At 39.3% G+C, this 24,414-nt stretch overlaps 1 protein-coding gene across 8 annotated transcripts in view; it reads left to right on the top strand.

Moving 5' to 3' along the window:
• Positions 1-23,437: 23,437 nt before the first annotated feature.
• GABPB1 (GA binding protein transcription factor subunit beta 1) overlaps positions 23,438-24,414 on the top strand; it is a 61,229-nt gene continuing 60,252 nt past the window's right edge. For all 8 annotated transcript variants that reach the window (XM_079129974.1, XM_079129968.1, XM_079129973.1 and 5 more), the window contains exon 1: positions 23,438-24,037. The gene's annotated coding sequence lies outside the window, so the exon portion shown is untranslated. The remainder of the gene's footprint in view (positions 24,038-24,414) is intronic.

Raw genomic sequence — 24,414 nt, 5'->3', positions numbered from 1 at the left:
AACGGATATTTCACAGAAGAAATACAAATAGGCAACAAATATATGAAAGAATGTTCAACATCACTAGCAATTAGAGAAATGCAAATTAAAGCTACACTGAGATTCCATCTCACTCCAATCAGAATGGCAATTATCCAGAATACAAGTAACAATAAATGTTGGTGAGGATGCAGGGAAAAAGGTACACTCATATATTGCTGGTGGGACTGCACATTGGTGCAACCTTTATGGAAAGCAGTATGGAGATCCTGCAGAAAACTTGGAATGGAACCACCATTTGAGCCACTTATCCCACTCCTCAGCATATAGCCCAAATACTTAAAATTAGCATACTACAGTGACTCAGTCACGTCAATGTTTATAGTGGCTCAATTCACAATATCCCAACTATAGAACCAAGATATCCTTCAACAGATGAATGGATAAAGAAAATGTGGTATATATATACACAATGGAATATTACTCAGCCTTAAAGAATAATGAAATTATGGCATTTGCAGGTAAATGGATGGAGCTGGAGATATCATGCTAAGTGAAATAAGCCAATCCCAGACAACCAAAAGCTGAATATTTCCTCTGATATGGGATGCTAATTCACAATAAGGGCAGAGGGCTAGGGAAGAATAGACTTGCTTTGTATTAGTCAGAGCTAAGTGAAAGGAGTGGAGGGGGTATGAGAGTAGGAAGGATAGTAGGATGAACGGACATTATTACCCTATGTACATATATGATTACATGACTGGTGTGATTCTACATCATGTACAACCAGAAAAATGCGAAGTTACACTCCATTTATGTATGATGTGTCAAAATTCATTCTACTGTCATACAGAACTAATTAAAATAAAATTTAAAAATTAAAAATAAACAGACAAGAAAGTAAGAAAGAAGTTTGGTGTCCTATTGATGACTACTGATAATGTTAATGTATTATACATATCAAGAAACTAGACTCAGTGGTGTGCACTTGTAGTCCCAGCTACTCATGAGGCTGAGGCAGGAGGATTGCCTGAGCCTAGGAGTTCGAGTAAGGCCTAGGCAACATTATGAGCCTCTTTAAAAAAAAAAAAAAAAAAAAAAAAAAAAAAAAAGCAGTAGACCTAAAAAAGAAATACAAGTGGCCAACAGGTATATGGGAAAAGTACTGAAATTCACTAATCATCAGAAAAATGCAAGTCCAAGCCTTGGTTAAGATAGCACCTCATTCCTATTAGAATGCTATTATCAAAAGATAAGTACTAGATGTGTAGAAAATAGAACTTTGGACACTGATGGTGGGAATGTAAATTAGTACAGCCATTTTGAAATAGAATTTCCTCAAAAAATTAAATGTAAAACTATCATGTGATCCAGCAATCCTACCCCTGGATATATATCCAAAGGAAATCCATATGTCAAAGAGATATCTGCAGCCACATGTTAATTGCAGCATTATTCACAATTACCAAAAAATGGAAACAACTAAAGTGCCCATTGATTGATGAATGGATATAGAAAATGTGGTACATATGTGGAATATATAAGAGTTTATGTCACAGAAGTATAGAGTAGAATGGTAGTTACCAGAAGCAGGGAAAGAAAGGGAGAGAGGCATGGGGAGTGTACAATTAATGAGTACTAAGTAATAATCAGAAGTAAGAGGTTTGGTGTGCTATAGATGACTATTGATAATGTTAATGTATTATATATGTCAAAAAGCTAGAAGAAAAGAGTACATGTTTTCACCATAAAGAAATTATATTTAAGCCAGATGCCGTGGCACATGACTGTAATCCTTGCAGCTCAGGAGGTTGAGGCAGGAGGATCACAAGTTAAAGACCAGCCTCAAAACTTAGCAAGCCCTAAGCAACTTAGCAAGACAGTCTCAAATTAAAAAATAGAAAGGGTTGGGGATGTTGCACAGTGGTTAAGCCCTCCTGGGTTCAATCACTGGTACCAGAAAAAAAAAAAAAAAAAAAAAAGAAGATGCTTAAGAGGATATATTTTTTTTCTTTTTTTTTTTATTGTAAACAAATGGGATACATGTTGTTTCTCTGTTTGTACATGGCGTAAAGGCATACCATTTGTGTAATCATAAATTTACATAGAACAATGTTGTTTGATTCATTCTGTTATTTTTTCCCTTCCCCCCACCCCTCCCACCTCTCTTTTCCCTCTACACAGTGCTTCCTTCCTCCATACTTGCCCCCCTCCCTAACCCTAACTCTAACCCTAACACTAACCCTTCCCTCCCCCCCATTATGTGTCATCATCCACTTATTAGCGATATCATTTGCCCTTTGGCTTTTTGAGATTGGCTTATCTCACATAGCATGATATTCTCCAATTTCATCCATTTGCCTGCAAATGCCATAATTTTATCATTCTTTATGGCTGAGTAATATTCCATTGTATATATATACCACAGTTTCTTTATCCACTCATCAATTGAAGGGCATCTAGGTTGGTTCCACAGTCTGGCTATTGTGAATTGAGCAGCTGTGAACATTGATGTGGCTGTATCTCTGTAGTATGCTGATTTTAAGTCCTTTGGGTATAGGCCAAGGAGTGGGATAGCTGGGTCAAATGGAGGGTCCATTCCAAGTTTTCTAAGGAATCTCCACACTGCTTTCCACAGTGGCTGCACTAATTTGCAGCCCCACCAGCAATGTATGAGTGTACCTTTCTCCACACATCCTCGCCAACACCTGTTGTTGCTCGTATTCTTGATAATCGCCATTCTAATTGGGGTGAGATGGAATCTTAGGGTGGTTTTGATTTGCATTTCTCTTATTACTAGAGATGTTGAACCTTTTTCCATATGTTTGTTGATTGCTTGTAGATCTTCTTCTGTGAAGTGTCTATTCATTTCCTTAGCCCATTTGTCGACTGGATTATTTGAATTCTTGGAGTAGAGTTTTTTGAGTTCTTTATAGATTCTGGAGATTAGTGCTCTATCTGAAGTATGATTGGCAAAGATATTCTCCGACTCTGTAGGCTCTTTCTTCACATTGCTGATAGTTTCCTTTGCTAAGAGAAAGCTTTTTAGTTTGAATCTATCCCAGTTATTGATTCTTGCTTTTATTTCTTGTGCTATGGGAGTCCTGTTAAGGAAGTCTGGTCCTAAGCCGACATGTTCAAGATCTGGACCTACTTTTTCTTCTATAATCTGCAGGGTCTCTGGTCTGATTCCAAGGTCCTTAATCCATTTTGAGTTTAGTTTCGTGCATGGTGAGAGATATGGGTTTAGTTTCATTCTGTTGCATATGGATTTCCAATTCTCCCAGCACCATTTGTTGAAGAGGCTATCTTTTCTCCATTGCATATTTTTGGCACCTTTGTCTAGTATGAGAAAATTGTATTTATTTGGGTTTGTGTCCGTGTGCTCTATTCTGTACCATTGATCTACCTGTCTATTTTGGTACCAATACCATGCCGTTTTTGTTACTATTGCTTTGTAGTAGAGTTGAAGATCTGGTATTGCAATACCCCCTGTTTCACTCTTCCTGCTAAGGATTGCTTTAGCTATTCTGGGTTTCTTATTCTTCCAGATGAATTTCATAATTGCTTGCTCTATTTCTGTAAGGTACATCATTGGGATTTTAATTGGAATTGCATTGAATTTGTATAGCACTTTAGGTAGTATGGCCATTTTGACAATATTAATTCTGCCTATCCAAGAACATGGAAGATCTTTCCATCTTCTAAGGTGTTCTTTAATTTCTTTCTTTAGTGTTCTGTAGTTCTCATTGTAGAAGTCTTTCACCTCTTTTGTGAGATTGATTTCCAAGTATTTTATTTTTTTCGAGGCTATTGTGAATGGGGTAGTTTTCCTAATTTCTCTTTCTGAAGATTCATCACTTATGTATAAAAATGTGTTGGATTTATGGGCATTGATCTTGTAACCTGCTACTTTACTGAATTCACTTATGAGTTCTAAGAGTTTTCCAGTGGAATTTCCAGGTTCCTCTAAATATATAATCATGTCATCAGCGAACAGGGATAGTTTGAGTTCTTCTTTTCCAATTCATATCCCTTTAATTTCTTTGGTTTGTCTAATTGCTCTGGCCAGAGTCTCAAGAACGATGTTGAATAGAAGTGGAGAAAGAGGGCATCCCTGCCTTGTTCCAGTTTTTAGGGGGAATGCTTTCAGTTTTTCACCATTTAGAATGATATTAGCCATGGGCTTAGCATAAATGGCCTTTACAATGTTAAGGAATGTTCCCACTATCCCTATTTTTTCTAGTGTTTTGAGCATGAAGGGGTGCTGTATTTTATCAAATGCTTTTTCTGCATCTATTGAAATAATCATGTGATTCTTGACTTTAAGTCTATTGATATGGTGAATTACGTTTATTGATTTCCTGATGTTGAACCAACCTTGCATCCCTGGGATGAAACCAACTTGATCATGGTGCACTATCTTTTTAATATGTTTTTGTATGCAATTTGCTAAAATTTTGTTGAGAATTTTTGCATCAATGTTCATTAAGGATATTGGTCTGAAATTTTCTTTCCTTGATGAGTCTCTGTCTGGTTTAGGTATCAGGGTGATATTGGCTTCATAGAATGAGTTCGGGAGGGTTCCCTCCTCTTCTATTTTATGGAATACTTTGAGAAGTATTGGAATGAGCTCTTCTTTAAAGGTTTTGTAGAACTCGGCTGAGAACCCATCTGGTCCCGGACTTTTCTTTGTTGGTAGGCTTTTGATGACTTCTTCTATTTCAGTACTTGAAATTGGTCTATTTAAATTGTGTATGTCCTCCTCGTTCAGTTTAGGCAATTCATATGTCTCTAGAAACTTGTTGATGTCTTCGAAATTTTCTATTTTGTTGGAGTATAGATTTTCAAAATAGCTTGTAATTATGTTTTGTATTTCAATCCTGTCTGTTGTGATATTTCCTTGTTCATTCCGAATTTTAGTGATTTGGGTTTTCTCTAGTCTTCTCTTTGTTAGTGTGGCTAAAGGTTTATCAATTTTGTTTATTTTTTCGAAGAACCAACTATTTATTTTGTCAATTTTTTGTATTGTTTCTTTTGTTTCAATTTCATTGATTTCAGCTCTGAGTTTAACTATTTCCTGTCTTCTACTACTTTTGGTGCTGGTCTGTTCTTCTTTTTTAGGGCTTTGAGCTGTAGTGTTAGGTCGTTTATTTGTTGAGTTTTACTTCTTTTATTAAATGCGCTCCATGAAATAAATTTCCCTCTAAGTACTGCTTTCATAGTGTCCCAGAGATTGTGATATGATGTTTCTTTGTTCTCATTTACCTCTAAGAATTTTTTAATTTCCTTCCTAATATCTTTGGTTATCCATTCATCATATAATAGCATATTGTTTAATCTCCAGATGTTGGAATAATTTCTGTGTTTTACTCTTTCATTTATTTCTAACTTCAATCCATTATGATCTGATAGAATACATGGTAGTGTCTCTATCTTCTTGTATTTGCTAACATTAGCTTTGTGGCATAATATATGGTCTATTTTAGAGAAGGATCCATGTGCTGCTGAGAAGAAAGTGTATTTGCTCTTGGTTGGATGGTATATTCTATAAATGTCTGTTAAGTCTAAATTATTGATTGTGTTATTGAGATGTATGGTTTCTTTGTTCAATTTTTGTCTGGAAGATCTGTCCAGTGGTGAGAGAGGCGTGTTAAAATCACCTAGTATTATTGTGTTGTGGTCTATTTGGTTTCTGAAATTGAGAAGGATTTGTTTGACATACATGGATGAGCCACTGTTTGGGGCATAGATGTTTATGATTGTTATATCTTGCTGATTTATGCTTCCCTTAAGCAGTATGAAATGACCTTCTTTATCCCTTCTGACTAACTTTGGCTTGAAGTCCACATTATCTGAAATGAGGATGGATACTCCAGCTTTTTTGCTGAGTCCATGTGCATGGTATGTTTTTCCCCATCCTTTCACCTTTAGTCTATGGGTATCTTTTTCTATGAGGTGAGTCTCTTGCAGGCAACATATTGTTGGATCTTTCTTTTTAATCCAATCTGCCAGTCTATGTCTTTTGATTGATGAATTCAGGCCATTAACATTCAGGGTTATTATAGAGATATGATTTGGTTTCCTGGTCATTTGGTTCATTTTTAAAATTTTATTTATTTATTTGTTTGACACAACTTGTTTCTTCCTTTATTTGACAATTCCTTTAGGATAATTCCTCCCTTTGCTGATTTGCTTCTTTGTTTTTCATATCTTCCTCATGGAATATTTTGCTGAGAATGTTCTGTAATGCTGGCTTTCTTTTTGTAAATTCTTTTAGCTTTTGTTTATCATGGAAGGATTTTATTTCATCGTCAAATTTGAAGGTAAGTTTTGCTGGGTATAAGATTCTTGGTTGGCATCCATTTTCTTTCAGGGCTTGAAAAATGTTGTTCCAGGCCCTTCTAGCTTTTAGGGTCTGGATTGAAAAATCTGCTGATATCCGTATTGGTTTCCCCCTGAATGTAATTTGGTTCTTTTCTCTCACAGCCTTTAAAATTCTGTCTTTATTTTGTATGTTCGGTATTTTCATTATAATGTGCCTTGGTGTGGGTCTGTTGTAATTTTGTGTATTTGGAGTCCTATAAGCCTCTTGAACTTGATTTTCCATTTCATTCTTCAGATTTGGGAAATTTTCTGATATTATTTCATTGAATAGGTTGTTCATTCCTTTGGCTTGTTTCTCTAGGCCTTCCTCAATCCCAATAATTCTTAAATTTGGCCTTTTCATGATATCCCATAGTTCTTGTAGATTCTGTTCATGATTTCTTACCATCTTCTCTGCTTGTTCAACTTTGTTTTCAAGGTTAAATATTTTGTCTTCAGTGTCTGAGGTTCTGTCTTCCAGGTGTTCTATCCTACTGGATATGCTTTCTATGGAGTTCTTAATTTGGTTTATTGTTTCCTTCATGTCAAGGATTTCTGTTTGTTTTTTTTTTTCAATATCTCTAACTCTTTATTGAAATGATCTTTTGCTTCCTGTATTTGCTCTTTTAACTGTCGATTAGTGCGACCATTCAATGCCTGCATTTGCTCTTTCATCTCATCATTTGCTTCCCTGATCATTTTAATTATGTACATTCTGAACTCCTTTTCTGTCATTTCTTCTGCCATTCTGTCATTGGGTTTTATTGATGTAACATGTAGATTTGTTTGCAGCATTTTCTTTCCTTGTTTTCTCATATTGTTCAGGTATCCGTAGACCGCTGAGATATTGCAGATTTCCTCTATTTACTTACAATGTCCCTGAAGATTTCTATATATATATCCCCTCTTAGCATTCAGTAGGCTGAAGTCTTGGAGGAAGTTGATAATGCGGTGCTCCACAAGGAAGCTGCCTCTTTAGGAGTGGTGGCCTTCAGGTGGGGTATATTCCCTGCTAGTGGGCAGAGGTGCCTCCTTGTTGACCAATGGTCATCCAAAGGGGACCTAGGCTGCGGGCTGAGGCAAGGCCTGTTTGGGCCTGTGTCTCTGGTTTTACCGTCCTTGTGGGGAAACCTCATCCGGCAGGGAAGACTCACCCAGTGGGGAGGTCTCGCTGGTCAGTTCCCTCCTAGAGGTTCCCCTCAATTTACAGCTACTGCCTGGGCTGGGCTGCCTTCCTCTGCAAAGTTCCCAGGGGCCCGGCCCTACCTCCTGGGCCTGGGAGCCTCACCCTTCGCAGATGAATCTCCTTAGGCTGCCCCTCCTCAGAGAATCTGCCCACAGGCCTGGAACCTTTGCTCCTCCCTAAGCGTGTCTGTGTGCGGCTCTTCCACCAAGACGACTCCTAGGTCCTGGGACCCTGCTCTGCACCTAATCACCTGGCTACGTGGCCCCTCCTCTGAGCAGCCACCTGGGGCCCCGTACAATCACTCTGAGTTCCAGAGACCCGCCACACGCCTCTTCCTCCAGACAGCCGCCCCGTATTTCGGTGCGGTCACTAGGAGTCCAAGCAACTCACTGCGTGCCTCCTCCTCCCACCAACCACCCGTAGCCCTGGGCAATCAATCACTCTGAGTCGAAGTGACCCTCCCCGTTCCTCCTCCACCTCCAGGTAACCCCCCGGGTGTTCAGGAGCGGTCGCTCTGAGTGGCTCTGAGTCCACGTGACCCGCAGCACGGGTCCTCTGGGCAACCGCCCGGAGCTCTGGTGCGGCCACTCGAGACCAAGGGACCCACCACGCTCCTCCTCCAGGCAGCCCCCCTGTGTTCAGAAGCGTTCGCTTAAGTCCAAACAACTCACCACTCTCCTTCTCCTCTGAGCAGCCACCTGGAGCTCTAATGCAGTCACTGCGGGTCCAAACGCCCCACCGCGCTCCTCCTCCTCCTCCTCCTCCTACTCCTCCAGGCAGGCCCCGGTGTTCAGAAGTGGTCTGAGTCCAAACAGCTCGCCACGCAGCCCCTCCTCTGGCAACCGCCTGTAGCTCTGGTGCAGTCACTCCGAATCCAAGTGGCCACGCTCCTCCTCCTCCTCCTCAGGGCAGGCCCTGGTGTTCTGAGTCCACACAGCTCACCTCGCCGCTCCTCCCCTGGGCAGCCACCGGAGCCCCAGTGGTTGCTCCGAGTCCCAGCGCTGTGCTGAGCAGCCTCCTCTCCGACGCTCCCAGTTGTCCGAGTTCACTGCTCCAGTGGGGGGAGGGGTGTCTCGCCGGCAGCTCTACTTCACAAAGTTCCCTGCGTTCTGGGACTACCGACCCATCCGGGACACCTCCCCAACGGGAGAGAGTCACCCGGCTGCTTTGAGTTGGTCCCAAGTATCTCAATATCTCCTCTTTTGAATCCTGAGTCCTGGAGCAACATGAAATGCAGCCACCCTCTAGGCCGCCATCTTCAGAATCAAGAAGATATATTTAACTTGATTTAAACTTTACATGTTGTACACGTGTATTGAAATACCATGATATCCCATAAATATGTGCAATTTCTATGTCTTTGGGTAACTGTTAAAAATTAAAAAAAAAAAAAAAAAAAGGAAGCTGGGCACAGTAGCACATGCCTGTAATCCCAGCAACATGAGAGATTGAGGCAGGAGGATCATAAGTTTGAGGCCAATCTCTGCAATTTAGCAAGACCCTCAGTAATTTAGGGAGATCCTGTCTTAAAATAAAAAGTGAAAAAGGGCTGGGGATATAGTTCAGTGGAAGAATATCCCTGGTTTAATCCCCAGTACCAGAAAGAAAGAAAAAGAAAGAAAGAAAGAAGGAAAGAAAGAAAGAAAGAAAGAAGGAAAGAAAGGAAAGAAAGAAAGAGAAAGAAAGAAAGAAAGAAAAAAAGAAAGAAAAAAGAAAGAAAGAAAGAAAGAAAGAAAGAAAAAGAAAGAAGGAAAAGGAAGGAAGTCAGAAAGAAAGAAAGTCAGAAAGTCGTTTTGGAAGGAAATTTAAAGTGCTACTCCAGTCAACACAGGAATGAAAAAGCATTAGTCAACTTTCAGTTACTATAATAAATTCCTAAAATGATCAACTTAAAGAGAGGAAAGTTTTTTGTGGAAAGGTTTATTTTGGCTCAAAGTTTCTATGTTCCAGTCTGTGATCAGTTAGTTGGCCCTGTTGCTTTGTGTCTATGGTGAAGGAGCATATCATGGCAGGGAATTTGTGGTGTAGTAACCTGCTCACCTCATGGCAGCCAGGAAGCAAAGAGAGAAGAGACCAGTCCTATAATCTCCTTTGAAGACACATGCTCCCCACTAGGCCCCACTTCTTAAAGCATAAAACCATCTTCCAATAGCATAAAGCTGAGGACCCACCCTTTTTAACACATAGGTCTTTGGGGGAACATTCCAGATACAAACTATAGCATTAAGAAAGTAAAACAGCTTTAATGCCAATACGGACAAAGTATTACAGGTGTGGATAGATCAAACTAGCCACAACATTTCCTTAGGCTACAGCTTAATTTAGAGTAAGTCCTAACTCTATAATTCTGAGGTGAGGAAGCTCCCCAAAAAACGTTTGCAGTCAATAGGAAGTTTGTTCATGAGGATTACAGAAAGAAGCTATCTCCATAACATAAAAGTGCCAGGTAAAAGCAGAAAGTATTGATGTACAAATTATAGGAAGTATCCAGAAAATCTAGCTAAAGTAATTGGTGAAGGTAGCTACACCAAACAACAGATTTTCAAGGTAGAACAATGAGCCTTATATTGGAAGTTGCCATCTAACTGTTCACCCCTAGAGAAAAGTCAATGTGTACCTTCAAATTTTCAAAGGACAGGCTGACTTACTTTTTAGGGACTAATGCAGTTGGTGACTTTAAGTTGAAGCCAATTCTCATTCAACATTCCAAATATCCTATGGCTTTTAAGAATTATACTGGATCTATTCTGTCTGTGTTTTATAAATGGAACAAAAAGGTCTGAATGACAGCACATCAACCATCCCCTCCCTTTTTTTTTCTAGACAGGATTTCCCTAAGTTGCTCAGACTGGCCTCAGACTTGTGCTCCTCCTGCCTCGGCCTCCCATGTAGCTGGGATTATAGGTGTGCATCATCATACCTAGCTAACTGATGAAGTATTTTTAAAACTAAAATATGTACATTTTTAAAAAACAAAGTTACTGCACAATTCATAGATAATAGTGTAAACATAACTTCTACAGAGTATTGGGAAATAAAAACATTTGTCACTTTGTGATATTTACTTTACTGCAGTGATCTGGAACTGAATGTACAATATTGCTAAGGTATGCCTGAAGTTCTTAGAGCTCCATTGTTACCACCAGTTTGGGAATCGGGGGTTATTTCAAACTTCCTTCTACTGCAAACTTGGAATGTCCTTGGGAAGGGAAGGGAGAAAGTAATGATGAAAGATAGGATTGGCTGCCCAGTGTTAGTTGGGGGATGTTTCCAACTTGCACTTATCCCATCTCATGAACTGTGCAGATGTGGATTCTAATTGAGGGGATATAAGTAGACTAGGAGGTGGACAGAGGTAAGTGTGTTGGAGCTGAGCTCTTAATGTTCTGAAAGTGAGATGAGAAAATATCTTGAAGAGTAACAGATACAAATGCAGGTAATAATGGTCAAATGAATTCTTGAAGAATCAATTTTGTGAGTTAGGTCTAGAATTTTGTCATTCACTGTTCCATAGTTTCCTTAAGTTACAACCCAATTTTAATGCCTGCCTTCAGACTGTAAGTGCTTTAACAGGAAAGGAGTGGATGAGGACCTCCCACATTTTCAGATATGAGTTTTATTCTATTTGTTGTGCCAGACGTTCATTTGCAAAAGGAAAATAGCATGGGGAAAAAGACAGTCAGCCATGTCTAAGAAATAGCATAATGTGGTAGAAATAAAACATGAATTCTGGGGAAAGATCACATGGGGGAAATTCACAATTTTCCTACTTTCTACCTACATATTATTTATCTAGAACCAACATTTTATTATTTGTAAAATGGTTGATATCACCCACCTTGCAGAGATTTTATTGAAATAATCTACATGAAAGCACTTAGCAGCTGCTAAATAAACGTCTGGCAAGTGAAGTTTAATGAGTATTAATGTCTATCATTTTACTTTTCATGCTTAGTAAGACCTGTAAGTTGAAGATTCTTTAATACATTAAATTTAGCAGGTAACAGACCACACATAATAATGGAAGATGAGATGTGAAAGCTTAAGTGTAGTAACAAATTATACCCAATCATAACTTATCGTATAATCATTACAGAAAATTTAAACATACATGTAAGTATAGAGATGAAAAAGAACTCCAGGCATCTATCATTCAGTATCTATAATTATCATCGCTGGGTACTCATTTCTTTGATATTGCGAATTATTTACATTCTGCCCTGATTCTGGAATTTTGAAATGAATCCTAGGTACCTGTATTTTCTCCTAAATATTTCAATATCTTAAAAAAATTAATCATAACATGATTCTCATAGCCAAACATCACAGTTAACAGAATTAATGATTCCTTGGTATCATCAAATGTCTGATCACATGTTTAACCCTACATCCAGCCTATTAAGTGAATAAGTTTCCATCTACATTAACATACCTTTTATTTCAATTCAAGAAGCAGGAGAGAATCCCAAATTCCAAGCAATTCCCAGTACACAAATTGAAATTTGGAAACATTAAACAAATTGAAGCATTTCCCAAGAGTCACTTGCCGAACCTAAAGAAGTCACCGTTCCTAAACTGTGAAGGAATTGCAGACTATGTTGTTTGCAGTTAATCTCAAGGACAAGACACAGTTTACAGGTAAGACAATTCTTTTTTAGATGGACCTTTATTAACATACTGTGAAAAACATGAGATATATTGTAGTAGCTGGCTTGGCTTGTTGACTAAGTGGCTTAAATAACAGAAATTTATTTCTTACAGTTGTATAGGACAGGTAACCCACGATCAAGATACCAGCTAGTTTGTTTCCTGGTAAGGGCTGTTTTGAAGATGATTGCCTTCCAGTTGAATCTTCATATGACATTCCCTCCATGATCTTGAGGAGAGAGATCTTTCTCTTCCCCTTCTTATAAGGCCATTTATCCCATCATGAGTGCCTTATCCTCAGAACCTAATCTAATCCTAATTAATTCCCAAAGACATGATCTCCAAACACCATCACCTTAGGGGTTACGACTTCCACGTATGAATCTTGGAGCTGCCCAAATATTCAGTCCATAGCATATTGAGTTTACTGTAAACTGAGCAGGAGCAAAGACTTCCAAATAGCTTAAAAAAAAAAAAAAAGGTGAGCGTATAATGGGTTGGGAGTGTAGCTTAGTGGTAGAGTGCTTGTCTAGCAATGGGTGAGGCACTGGGTTTGATACTCAGCACCACATAAAAAATAAATAAATCAATAAAATAAAATAAAGGTATCATGTCCATCTACAATTAAATTTTTTTTTTTTAAAAGGCGAGCGTATTAAGGACATGTAAACAGGGGCACATTTCTAGTACTTCAGCCACAGCGTGATCTATGACCTTAACAATGCACCTGAGGCTGAAGTTGAATAAAGTTAGATTAGTGAATGATGTTTTCTGACTGAAAAGATGACTGGGTGTCTAACTTTGTTACCAGTGACGTGAGATCACTCCGCTGTGAATAAAACTTAATCAGAAAGGAGAAAGCAAGTAATGGAAAGGTTTAGCAGGATTATTTTTTAATGAGTAAATGAGTGAAAATGAATGAAGTCAGTTTATCATTTCAGATATCTACAATGACATGCCCTCGATTGTACACTGGCCCACATATTTAGCAGTTATCTCAATAGGTATCATGATATTTGCAAAATCAAAGTAGTTTTAACTTTGAGAAACAGACATAACACCTAATTGTTCTTTTAAAAATTTTTTTAGATGTTAGACCTTTACTTTATTCATTTATTTTTATGTGGTGCTAAGAATCGAACCACTGAGCCACAACCCCAGCCCTAATTTCTCTTTTAATGTTTTTGCACAAAATATATCAAAATATATTAATATTTATAAGCAGTTAAAAGTTCGAAATGCCAGTTACAGTGGCTACATGCTTTTAATCCCAGCTACTCAGGTGATTGAGGCAGAAGAATGGCAAGTTTGAGGCCAGTCTCAGCAGCTTAGTGAGACCCTGTCTCAAAATTAAAGGAAAAAAAAAAAAAAAAACAAAACAACAACAAAAAAAGGGTTAGGGATGTAGCTCAGTGGTACAGTGCTCCCAGGCTCAATTCCCAATAGTGAAGAAAGGGGAAAAAAAAAAGAAGTTAAAAACTTTGATTTTTTTTTGGACCTAGTGGTGCTTATCCACTGAGCCACATCTGCAGCTCTTTTTATTTATTTTGAGAGTGGGTCTTGCTGTTTCCTAGAACCTTGCTAAATGACTCGAGGCTGGCTGGCTTTGAAATTTTGATTCTCCTGCCTCAGCCTCCTAAACCACTGGGATTACAGGTGTGTACCACTGTGCCCAGCAAAAACTTTGGAAATTAATGATTTAAAAAGCCTGAAGTTTAGCTATTGTGAATTGAGCTGCTATAAATATTGATGTGGCTGCATCACTATAGTATGTTGATTTTAAGTCCTTTGGTATAAACCTAGCAGTGGGATAACGGGATCAAATGGTGGTTCTGTTCCAAGTTTTCTGTGCCCTTCAACAGATGTATCGATAAAGAAAATGTATTATGTATATGTATATGAGAATATTACTCAGCTTTAAAGAAGAATGAAGTTCTGGCATTTGCCGGTAAATGGATGGAGTATATCTGGCTAAGCAAAATAAGTCAAACCTAAAAAACCAAAAGCCAAATGTTTTCTCTGATATGCGGATGCTAATTCAGGGGCGGGTATACGGAAGAATAGAGTTACTTTGTATTAGGTAGAGGGGAGTGAAGGAAGGGGAAAGCATATGGGGAAAGGAATGATAATAGAGTAAAACAGACATTATTACCTCATGTACATGTATGACTGCATGACCGATGTGATCCTGCGATATGTATAATCAGAAAAATGAGATTACACTCCACTTATGTATGATCTATTAAAATGTATAAATGCATTCTACTGTCATGTACAACTAATTAGAAGAAATAAAATAAACTGTTTTTTAAAAAAGCCTGTTCTTTTTAAAGAAAACTTTGACTTTCAAGAGGTATTCAACTGTAAATTTGTGAAGACCAAGCACTGTTAACACAGTTGTCCAGATAGTGACAATTGCTTGAAAATGGTAAAATAATAAGTAATTAGGGGTATAGCTCAGTGGTAGAACATGTGTTTAGCATTTACCAGTTACTTTTGCTCCAAGTAACTGGTAATGATTTCTGGAAACCTTTCTTCACACCCTGATGTAATTCCCACTGCAGGTAGAATCAATAGCCCCATATAGCTACTTTCTCCCTCATGCTACCTCAGCACCAAAACAGGCTCAATCAAAACTCACTTTTAGCTCCCATCATATTAGGGGAATTTTTCATGAAATTAGTAATTTCCTACCACTTACTGGGTTGATTCCTTGCAATTCAAATAAAAGCTGAAGGATCTTTTCATTTTTATTTTTTTGATACTGGGGATTGAATATAAGGGGCTCTACAACTGAGCTATAACTCCACCTTTTTAAATTTTTTGATGGTCTTAATAGCTGCCGAATCCTCCAACTTGAAATCCTCTTGTCTCAGTCTCCCAAGTAGCTGGAATCACAGGTGTGTGTCACTGTGCCTAGCTTGAAGGATCTTCTTAGATTCTGTTAAACTTGCAAATTTGCCAAGAAAAAAAAAATGTAGGTGGAGCTGTTTGTAGTCATTCTTGGCCCCTTTCCAGGTTTGCTGGCCATTCTGATTGTACAAGCAATCGTGTTTTCACCAGGTGTGGGTGTGTCACTGCAGGAGTAGCAGCAAAGAATCTCTACATCCTGATCAGATTCTGTTATGAATCCCACTTCACTTAATTTAAACAAATGATTTTGTTATTAACCCTAAAAATATTAAGTTCAACTTGAAATATTTTGCCCTTCAAAAGCGAGTAGGTATAAAATCTGAAAATATGCTAACTCTCTAGTCTGAGAGCAATGCTGTGGAGAAATATTAGGTTTATGGAAGGCAAACTAAAAATACATTTGAGCCATTTTTGCAGAGCAATTCCACCTGTGGAAACTGAGATCCAACAAACCTAAATATATAAGAAAAGAGGATGTGCATACAAGGATGTTCATTCAAGTACTAATTAGAATCCAAGATTAGAAAGTAGTTAAATAATCTGCCTTGACAGGGAAATATTTGTACCTTAAGTGTACAGTGCAGAAGTATGTATGGTAATCTCCTTTTTGTATAGAAAATGGGAAAAATAAGAATATTTATTCTCATATGTATAGACATGAAAAAAAAGTAGAGGTTACCTTGTGAATGGGAACAGGATGGTCAGAAGACATTGATGATTATTTAAAAATTTCTGAACCTGTGAATGTATTATTTATTCAAATAATTTTTAAGAATTTGCTGGAAGCTCTAATTAGTAAAAAATCATATGGTCTAGCTACCCAATCGCAAACTTACTTCAGGGTGCAAAAATACAAAGTTGAAGTCTAATTCCTGGAAATCAAAGTTTCTAGATGATGCTAGGGAAAATTTCAGTTACCTACTATGGGTCTTCTCTAGAACTCAGAGGTAGACAAAGAACAGACAGAAGACTTTGCTCCCCTAATCAATTTTAAGTACTTTGGGGGGCTGGAGATAAAGCTCAGTGGGGAACATGTGCCTAATGTGTGGCCCAGGTTCAGGCCCAGGCACCTCACACACAAGAAACAAACAAATGAAGGAATTCAGAAGCCTGTCTGCCCCAGAGTCATGCATTATTCATGAGTAAAACTAAAAACATATAGGAAGGAACTAGTAATTGCATAATGGGGAAACATCCTTCTTTCAATTTTCCTTAATGTTACAATGCTATTTTTATAGTAAAGAAATAATTTTAATAAGCCTAGAAGGGAAAAATCTTTCTCGTAGACTGTAATGGATTATCCTAAAATTTGGGGCAATATTATGCTCTCTCTTTTAAATAAAGTTCTTTTTAAGTGATTTAAAAAAACATCGTAGGTATTTTTAGGTGGAGACTATGTTGCCCAAGCTGGCCTTGAACTTGTGAGCTGAAGCTGGAACTAACAGGCATGTGCCACTGCTCCTGGCTTGATATTGCTGCTTTTCAGAAGGTGTTTACCACCACCAGAAATTACCTTCATTCCATTATTTAATGACCTTGACTAGCAAAACCAGCTTCACCTTTTCCTGTAGAATTTCAGGTGACTAAAACTTCACTGTATACATGGTGAACAATATTACATAACATTCCAGAGTTTCCCAAAGAGAAAGACACATACCACTGGTGACACTCAAGATAGTTCTAGGCGGTATACAAACAAAGCAGTAAATAGTACTGAATCAGATAAAAAATTTCTCCTGTTTCTCTTCTCTTTCAAGTGTTTGGATTCAAAGCACTTGGTTGGCAATGTTATGCGGCGCAACTTAATAACAGACCGATCACCACTGAGAAGTCCAAATTTGAGTCTTTATTAAACCAGCCGGCTGACTGTCTCACACAATGCCCCCAAAAATGGCTATTAGGAGAACCGCCCCGACCATAGGGTTGTAGGGATTCTTATACCAAAAATCACATCATAAGTGTCTGTTGCTATGATTCTAAATCACAAACTAACATCATCAACAGAGGGGGAAGTGGGTCAAAATGACACTTACCTAGGTACAAACTAAAGAATGGTTACTAACATCCACACAACCACCGTTCACATGGTACATTGTTTAGGAGCAATAGGAATCAAAAGAGAGCAATTATTCATTACATAAGAATTGTCATTTTGTATGCTAAACATGTCATGCTAAGCAACTAATGATGGGCACAGAGGTGGGGTGCTCCGATGGGAGAAGCTAAGCAATTGTTGATGGGTACAGAGGTGAGGTGTTCCCATGGGAGGAGCTTATTTCCTACATAACATGGAGTCTCAGAGCAAAATGGAGTTATGTCCAGTCATTTCCCCCGCAAGTCTGGCCTATAACATTCCCATGGAGCCAGATCTGTCAGCCCATCACAGGCAAGAGCATCTAGCTAGAAATTAATAATTGGTTTTGTTTTACATATACTAATTTTTACAATTACTATCTTGATTTTTTTTCATATCTCCAGAAGTTTAGAACACAAATGTGTCTGGATTACTCAGACTCAAAGAAGCATAACAGAACAGATTACAGGTGCTGCTGACTATATTCCAGGACCTCTTTAAGTCACAAATCACAAAAATCCAATGGTCTTTTCACAGGGTTTATCTTTCCTGCACGCAAATTCTCTCCATGGTCTTTTGTAATAGACATTTGGTTCTCTAGGAACCGTGTGGAACACAGTATAAACTGGAGTCACAAGCTGGTTTTTAAACGCTCCTTAATTGTCTTGCTGTCTACAAAGTGATTCTATCAAAAGAGGCTAAAACTGGCTACTTTGGACTCTGAAAGGAATGAATGAGAAAACAAATGTGGAATGGCTGGTACTCCATTTAGTAGATGCTCAATAAATGATTTCCTCTCCTCCTTTCTTCACTTTTCCTTTTTTGTCCTTCATGCTGTTTTATATTCTTTCATTCACTCTCATGGCTTTAATTATTATCCTTCCATGGATAACTTCTAATTTTCTATCATCAATTCTGACCTTTTTCCAGAGTACCAAACCTTGGCTTCTGTGTCTGTTTATTAATTCCACTTGGCATTCCAGCATCATCTTAAACTCAACACATATAAAATAGAATTTATCTTTCTCCAAATTTGATCCTCATCCTTCTTGGTTTTCTCATTTCACTAATGCCATTAAATTACTATTATCTCTATCACTTCGGTACAAAACCTCACTCATCTTTAACTCCTTTCCCCTATATCGAATAAGACATCCATATAATTTTTACATGGGGGCTGGGGATGTGGCTCAGAGGCATAGCACTTAACCTGGCAAGCCCGAGGCACTGGCTTAGATCCCCAGTATCACAAAAAAATAAACAAATTATATGGCATTTTAAATAGCTTGCAAAGGGTTATAAACAACAAAAATTCTAGTTTTTATCACCTTATCAAACCCATAGAGATGAGAAAAATAAGAGAAGTTAGGAGACATGTCCTGGTTATGTTTCAAAAGTGGTTGGAGCCTCGTCTAAAAACTAATTGAAACTTAACCCATTGCTCCTCTTTCCAACTGTCTCACTCTTTCACTTTGCCATACTGCTCAAGTTTGGCAGTATCTTTTGATCCTTCTCTCCTTCCTACTGCCATCCCCTAAATTCAGGCCTACCTTATCTTTCGCAATTTAACTCATTTATAGAAAAATAGGTTCAGTAGGGGAATAACCAGTAGTATGTATCCAGCATTGCTGAGCAGGCATTTTTTTTATTTGAAAAAACTTCATCAAAACCTTTTAATCATGAAATATATATACTAAAAAGCACCTTTCCCAACTCTATGGCCCAATAAATTAGTGGCCTGTCCCCCACCAACCCCATGCAGGGCAAGAAACACATCATGGCCCCGTACCCTGGAAGCATTCCTTTATTCCCCCCGCCGAGCACTGTTCCCCAGTAAATTTTTTCTATTCCTTAGAATTTTATTTCCTAAAAATATATCCCTAAGTCTAATTTGGTTTTGCCTGTTTTTTGAACTTTGAATTTTCCAAAGTGGTCATAAGAACATCCATTTCCATTGACAGTGCATGCTTCAGTTGCTAACCCTTGATCAACATTTGGTACTTTCTGGTACATTTTAACAATTGTTGGGTATGCAGCAGTATCTCATTAGGGCTTTATGGCATTTCTGTAAGGATTAAGATAGACAAGTACCTTTAAATGTTTAAAGACCATATAATTACCTTCTTTTGTGAAGAGACTGTTAAGCCTCTTACCCAGTTTTCTATTGGGTTGTCATTTTAAAAAATTTATCTGTGGTCTATAAATTCTAAATAGGAGAATAGCTGATGTATTTCCATTGTAGAAATGAATGCATTTGCCTAATGCTGTCAGAATACCACTAACTCACTTTATTCTGGCCCCAAGTTCACAAAAAAACCTTCTGCGAGTTATGTAATCAACTGCACGCATTCTCTCTGAAACAATGTAGAGTCTTTGTGCCAAGGAATTCCTTAGACGTTGCACAGTAATGGTGTTAAAAAAAAAAAAAAAAAAAGGATATTGCTTTGGATAGAGTCCTGAACTAGGATTCTGCTGTTTGTCAGGTTTCTGAACAGCCCACCATTTCAGGTTTTAGTCCATAGGTGGTTGGTTCCATTGCTATGAGTCCTTGGGGAGGCAGAAAATCCTGGAGAGGAAGGCATGGCAGAGCAAAGCTGCTCACTTCATGACAGCCAGGAAGCAGAGAAAGAGGAAGGGGCCAAGAACAAGATACCAGACCTCAAGGGCACACCCCATGGGCCCACTCCAAGTATTTTCACCTCTTACAGTTTCTACCACTTCCCAAGAGTCTATACAGCTACAAAGTTCTCAATGGATTGATCAATTGTTCAGAGCCCTTATGCTCCAATCATTCCCAAAAGGCCCACCTCTTAACAATGGGGATCAAGCCTTCAATACGTGAACCCTGGCATACATTCCAGATACAAACCGTAACACCTGCCTCTAACATTTATGAGCTTGGTGGCTTTAGGCAAGTTTAATTCATTTTAGCCTTAGTTTCCTCAGAGGAAAAATGGGCCTAATATATTTATTTTATAGAATTATTGTAAGGATTGAATGAGACAATGTATGTAACAGACGATGCAAAGTGGCTGGCACAAAAGAGGCATTTAATAAGTGATAGCTACTATAGATTTGGTTATCTCCATGTAGTCTACTTCATCTATATGGAAGGAGAAAATAAATAGACGTCCACTCCTCATAGGTATTACAGTTCTTGCTATAAAGTAAAAAAGAGGCATTTAGATTTAGAGAAGTCTTCTAAGAATTTGGTCCCTTTGATCCCTTTATCTGAACATCCTTAGAACAGTGTTTCAAATTCTCACCTTATGAGGACTGGCATTGGCCCATGGACCAAACTTTTGGTGATATTACTCTAGGGCACAATAAAAATAAAAATTCCTGATCTGCTAGGCTGAAGTCAAAGCAATGAGATTGCTTCAGAGTCTCCAGGTGGCCATCTAGTGGTCACTTTCTAGCCTTAAATACCATGTTCTTAGTCTCTTGATCAAAAGTCACTCTTGACCTTGTCTCTAGGATAAAATCTAAATTCTTTAGCTAGACATCTAAGGCCTTCCAGTTTGATTCCAAATAACTTTTTAAGACTGATTTTCTGCTATTCTCTGTTCCACTAGACTGCACTGATAAATATAGTAGCAACTAGATGCTCTTGAAATTTGGCTAATTGAGGAATAAAATTTTTATTCCTAAAATTAAAATGAAATTTAAAAACTGATATGATTCAAATATCACAAAACTTTTAAAGAATGTTTGAAGCCAGTGGGATAAGTTAATTTACTTAACTGTAAATTTTGTGAAATCAAATATTGAAATACTGTTATAAAATACCAGATTCCAAACAGTAACAAGAAAAAGCATGTAAATGTTCGAAAACATTTAATTTTTATATTGACAAGTGAAATACTGAGACATACTTGATTAAATAAGACTTTTTATTAAAAGTAATTTCACATTCCTTTTTACCTTTTTAATGAGGCTAGTCTAAACATTATGTGTGGCTTGTTGTATTTTTATTAGCTAGTTTTAGCCCAATCATGCCCCAAACCTAGGTATCACTGTTGATTCCTTATTCCTAGGTATAGCTATTGACTCTTTATTCCCTCACTCTTCACATCAGGTTATATCTGCAAAATCTGTGATTCACGTTTTCTCCATCTCTACTGTTACTATCCTAGTACATGCTTCTCCATTCTTAAAACCCTTCAATGGCTTGATCTTACCAAAGTTGCAGACTTTGTCTCTTACTATCTCTTTTTTTTTTTTTCTTTTTTTCACTAAACTTCAATTCTGCCACTCTTGCTGTTCCCTAAACATAACTCCTTCTTATCTTAGGGCTTTTGCCCTGCTATTCCCTTTGGTTTCACATATTGCCCTAATTTCTTTCCCATCATGTCTTAGCTCACAGAATACCTTCTCATTGAGGCACTTCTGACCAAGTACCAAAATTTTGTTCTTTCATTCAGAGAAATGTTTCATCCAATCATGCTCCTGTTTTCCTCATGAACTTATTATGGGATATTTTTCCTCTTGTTTCTAAAACTTTATAATCTTTTCCCCCCTCACTGGAAATAGAAAAAGGAATCATGTTGTCTTACTGCTGCTTTACTTATTCTAGTGTGTAGAACAGTACCAGGCACAGGGTGGGTGCCCTTCCAACAACTGCTGATTGAGTACCTAATTGATGACTAGGTATATCTATTTGGTTGGCTCACAGGCACTTCAAATTCTTCATGGTCAAAACAGAACCTTTGTCCTTCCCTAACACAGTCCTCTTCCCTTCATTTCTAATCTCAGTGAAGCTATACCATCCTCCTAGGTGCTTCACTGCCAAATTTGAATCACCTTTGACATCTCCCTCTTAGTCATTCCCTTACTGAGTCAACCAAATCACCAAGCTTTCCATAACCCTTTGATCATTCTCTTCACTTCTGTTTGCCACTACCTGTCCAATTCACTATTCTCTCAGATTTTTGTTCAAACTTTTCGTCTTGAATTTTTGCATACTAGTCATCTGCAAATTCAATCACATGTTGCTTCTGCTAATCATTCAACATTTTCCTCCTGCTTAAAAGTTAATTTCTGCACATGGCATTAAAGGTCTTCATTGGATCTCTACAGGAACACTCTAGATACTGAAATAGCATTGTCTTCTTTACCTATCAAACTCTCCTGTGTTTGTCTTCTAACCTCAGGCTGGAAGGCCTTCCCCCAGTTCCCTTACTGAAGTTCACAGCTTCTCCAGTGTTATTCAATTACCCCCTTTCAGGTTAGTAAGGGTTTCCTCCTCTGAATACTGTAATTCTCAGTATTCAGCAATTTTCCCTCATCATACTACGGATGATGCACATCTACCTATTTACATTTTACAGCATAAGATCAATGGGGGCAATGATTCTGTAGCATTAACTGAATGTTTACTCAAACTCTGTTAAAGAAAAGTGTGACATCACAATTTTCACGTTTAATCAATGAAAACAAGGAAAATATTAAAAAAAAAGAAAATAAAGACTGGTTCCCATACAGCTCTGCTTCCAATTTAGGCATAATGAGGTACCCAAAGACTATGAATCTTTATTGCATCAATATTACAAAAGGGTAAGTGCTGATAAATTACTTATTAGAGGCCACACAAAATCTGTGAGCAATAAAGATTTGATTTAAACTTGTCAGTTTTGGACTATGCGTTGTCTGAGATATTCCCAACACCTAGATACAAGGATGCCAAAGTTTCACTCTTAGTAGACTGGGAAAGTCATCCCCAAGCTTCCCAGTTAAAATGCATCAGCACGTTGAGTTACCTTGCAAATCTCATAAACATGACTTTTACTCTGCAAATCATCCATCTCCAAATAAACCTGCTGCTTTTAAAATAAAATGCAACAAAAATCTTGATATTGCAGGTACAGAAAGACTGATCTCCACCTCTGAGGTGACAGCTGACAGTAATCCAAGGAAATTCAGTGAGCATTAGGGTCTACGAAGTTGTGAGGCACCATTAGAACGCTTTTTTTTCCCCCGAAAAAAGGCTACAGAAACACGTACACCTTCGTCATAAACCTGACTGTTTAGTTTATGCGAAGTGGAAACAGTCTTCGTTCCTCCTCTGGAACCTCAACAGCGACTCCCGCCCCAGTCTACCTAGTTCAGTCTAGGGCCACTTTAAGGTAAATCCTAGCCTCCTGGTTGCCCTTCCGTCTCCCAGAATTCTGCTAGGCAGTCCAATTGGCAAGCTTACATCCCAAGGATTCCGCAGTCCGCGCCTTTCAACGGTCTTGTCGGAGACGACTAGCGTTAGCACACGCCTGCTAGTTTCCAAACTCCGACCCACCTAGCAAAGAGGCGGCGCGGACCGGCGCTGCTCTGCCGTCCGGGCCGGTCCCGGCAGCTCTGCCGCGCACATGGCCCGTCGCAGCTCCCACCCCCGCTGCCGCGCAGGCGCCGGGCGAGCCGGGACTTGCGGTCGCCGACAGCGGATCATTCCGCCGCGTTCTTTGTGTGGCTGAACGCTAGAAATGGCATATTTTCCTTCCTTCTGTTAAAAAGAAAAATAAAACCCTCTTGTCCCTTCCTCCCACCGGAATGGGGTCGGGGTGTAGATGGGAGCAGGATCTGCACACAAAGGCAGGGACTAAAAAGCCTTAAGCGAAGGGCTGACGAGGGCCGGGTCTGGGAGGGATGCTGGGAGCTTGACTCACTCGCACACCATGTGTCCCTCCGCGCGCAGCACGGGGGACTTTTCGGTGGGGATTTTGGGCGCCGACCAGACGCGGCATTTTCGGAAAATAGCGCCCTGTGCAGCTGAAGCGCTTTGTGTGTAGCGGGGCCGCGTCAGCCCGGCCGGGTACGAGGCGCCTCGGGTCCCCGCACCACCTCCTGCTGCTCCCCCGTCGCCGCTCCCGAAGCTTTTCCAGGTCAGTGCGGGTCTGTGTAGGGCCCTGTTACCACCGGATGTGGAAGTTGATCTCTTCGCTGGTAAAAAATAATTCCACTTCCCCCGGAACCCAGATCATCCCCGCGATTTCCTGTTTATTGCATTAAGGCGCCGGGTTTCCGGGGCTCCCGGACCCGCTTATTCCGCGGGGGTCGGCGGGGTCGGCCTGGGCGCCCGCTCCGCCCGCGCCGCCGCCGCGCTTTGTCCGCCGGGCACCCCGCTTCTGGGAGGGGCGGGCAGACATGGTGGCGGCCGCCGCCCCCTCCTCGGCCCTGGCGTGCCGGGGCCTCCCCTGCGCTTCCCGCGGAGCCGCTCCGGAGCGGCGGCCCCGGGGCGGTGATGGGGTCGTGCCGGGGC

Source organism: Sciurus vulgaris, assembly GCF_902686455.1.
Source record: "Sciurus vulgaris genome assembly, chromosome: 2".
Taxonomy (NCBI): Eukaryota; Metazoa; Chordata; class Mammalia; order Rodentia; family Sciuridae; genus Sciurus; species Sciurus vulgaris.
Note: the sequence above shows the minus strand (reverse complement) of the source record. Positions and strands in the feature narration are given on the sequence as shown.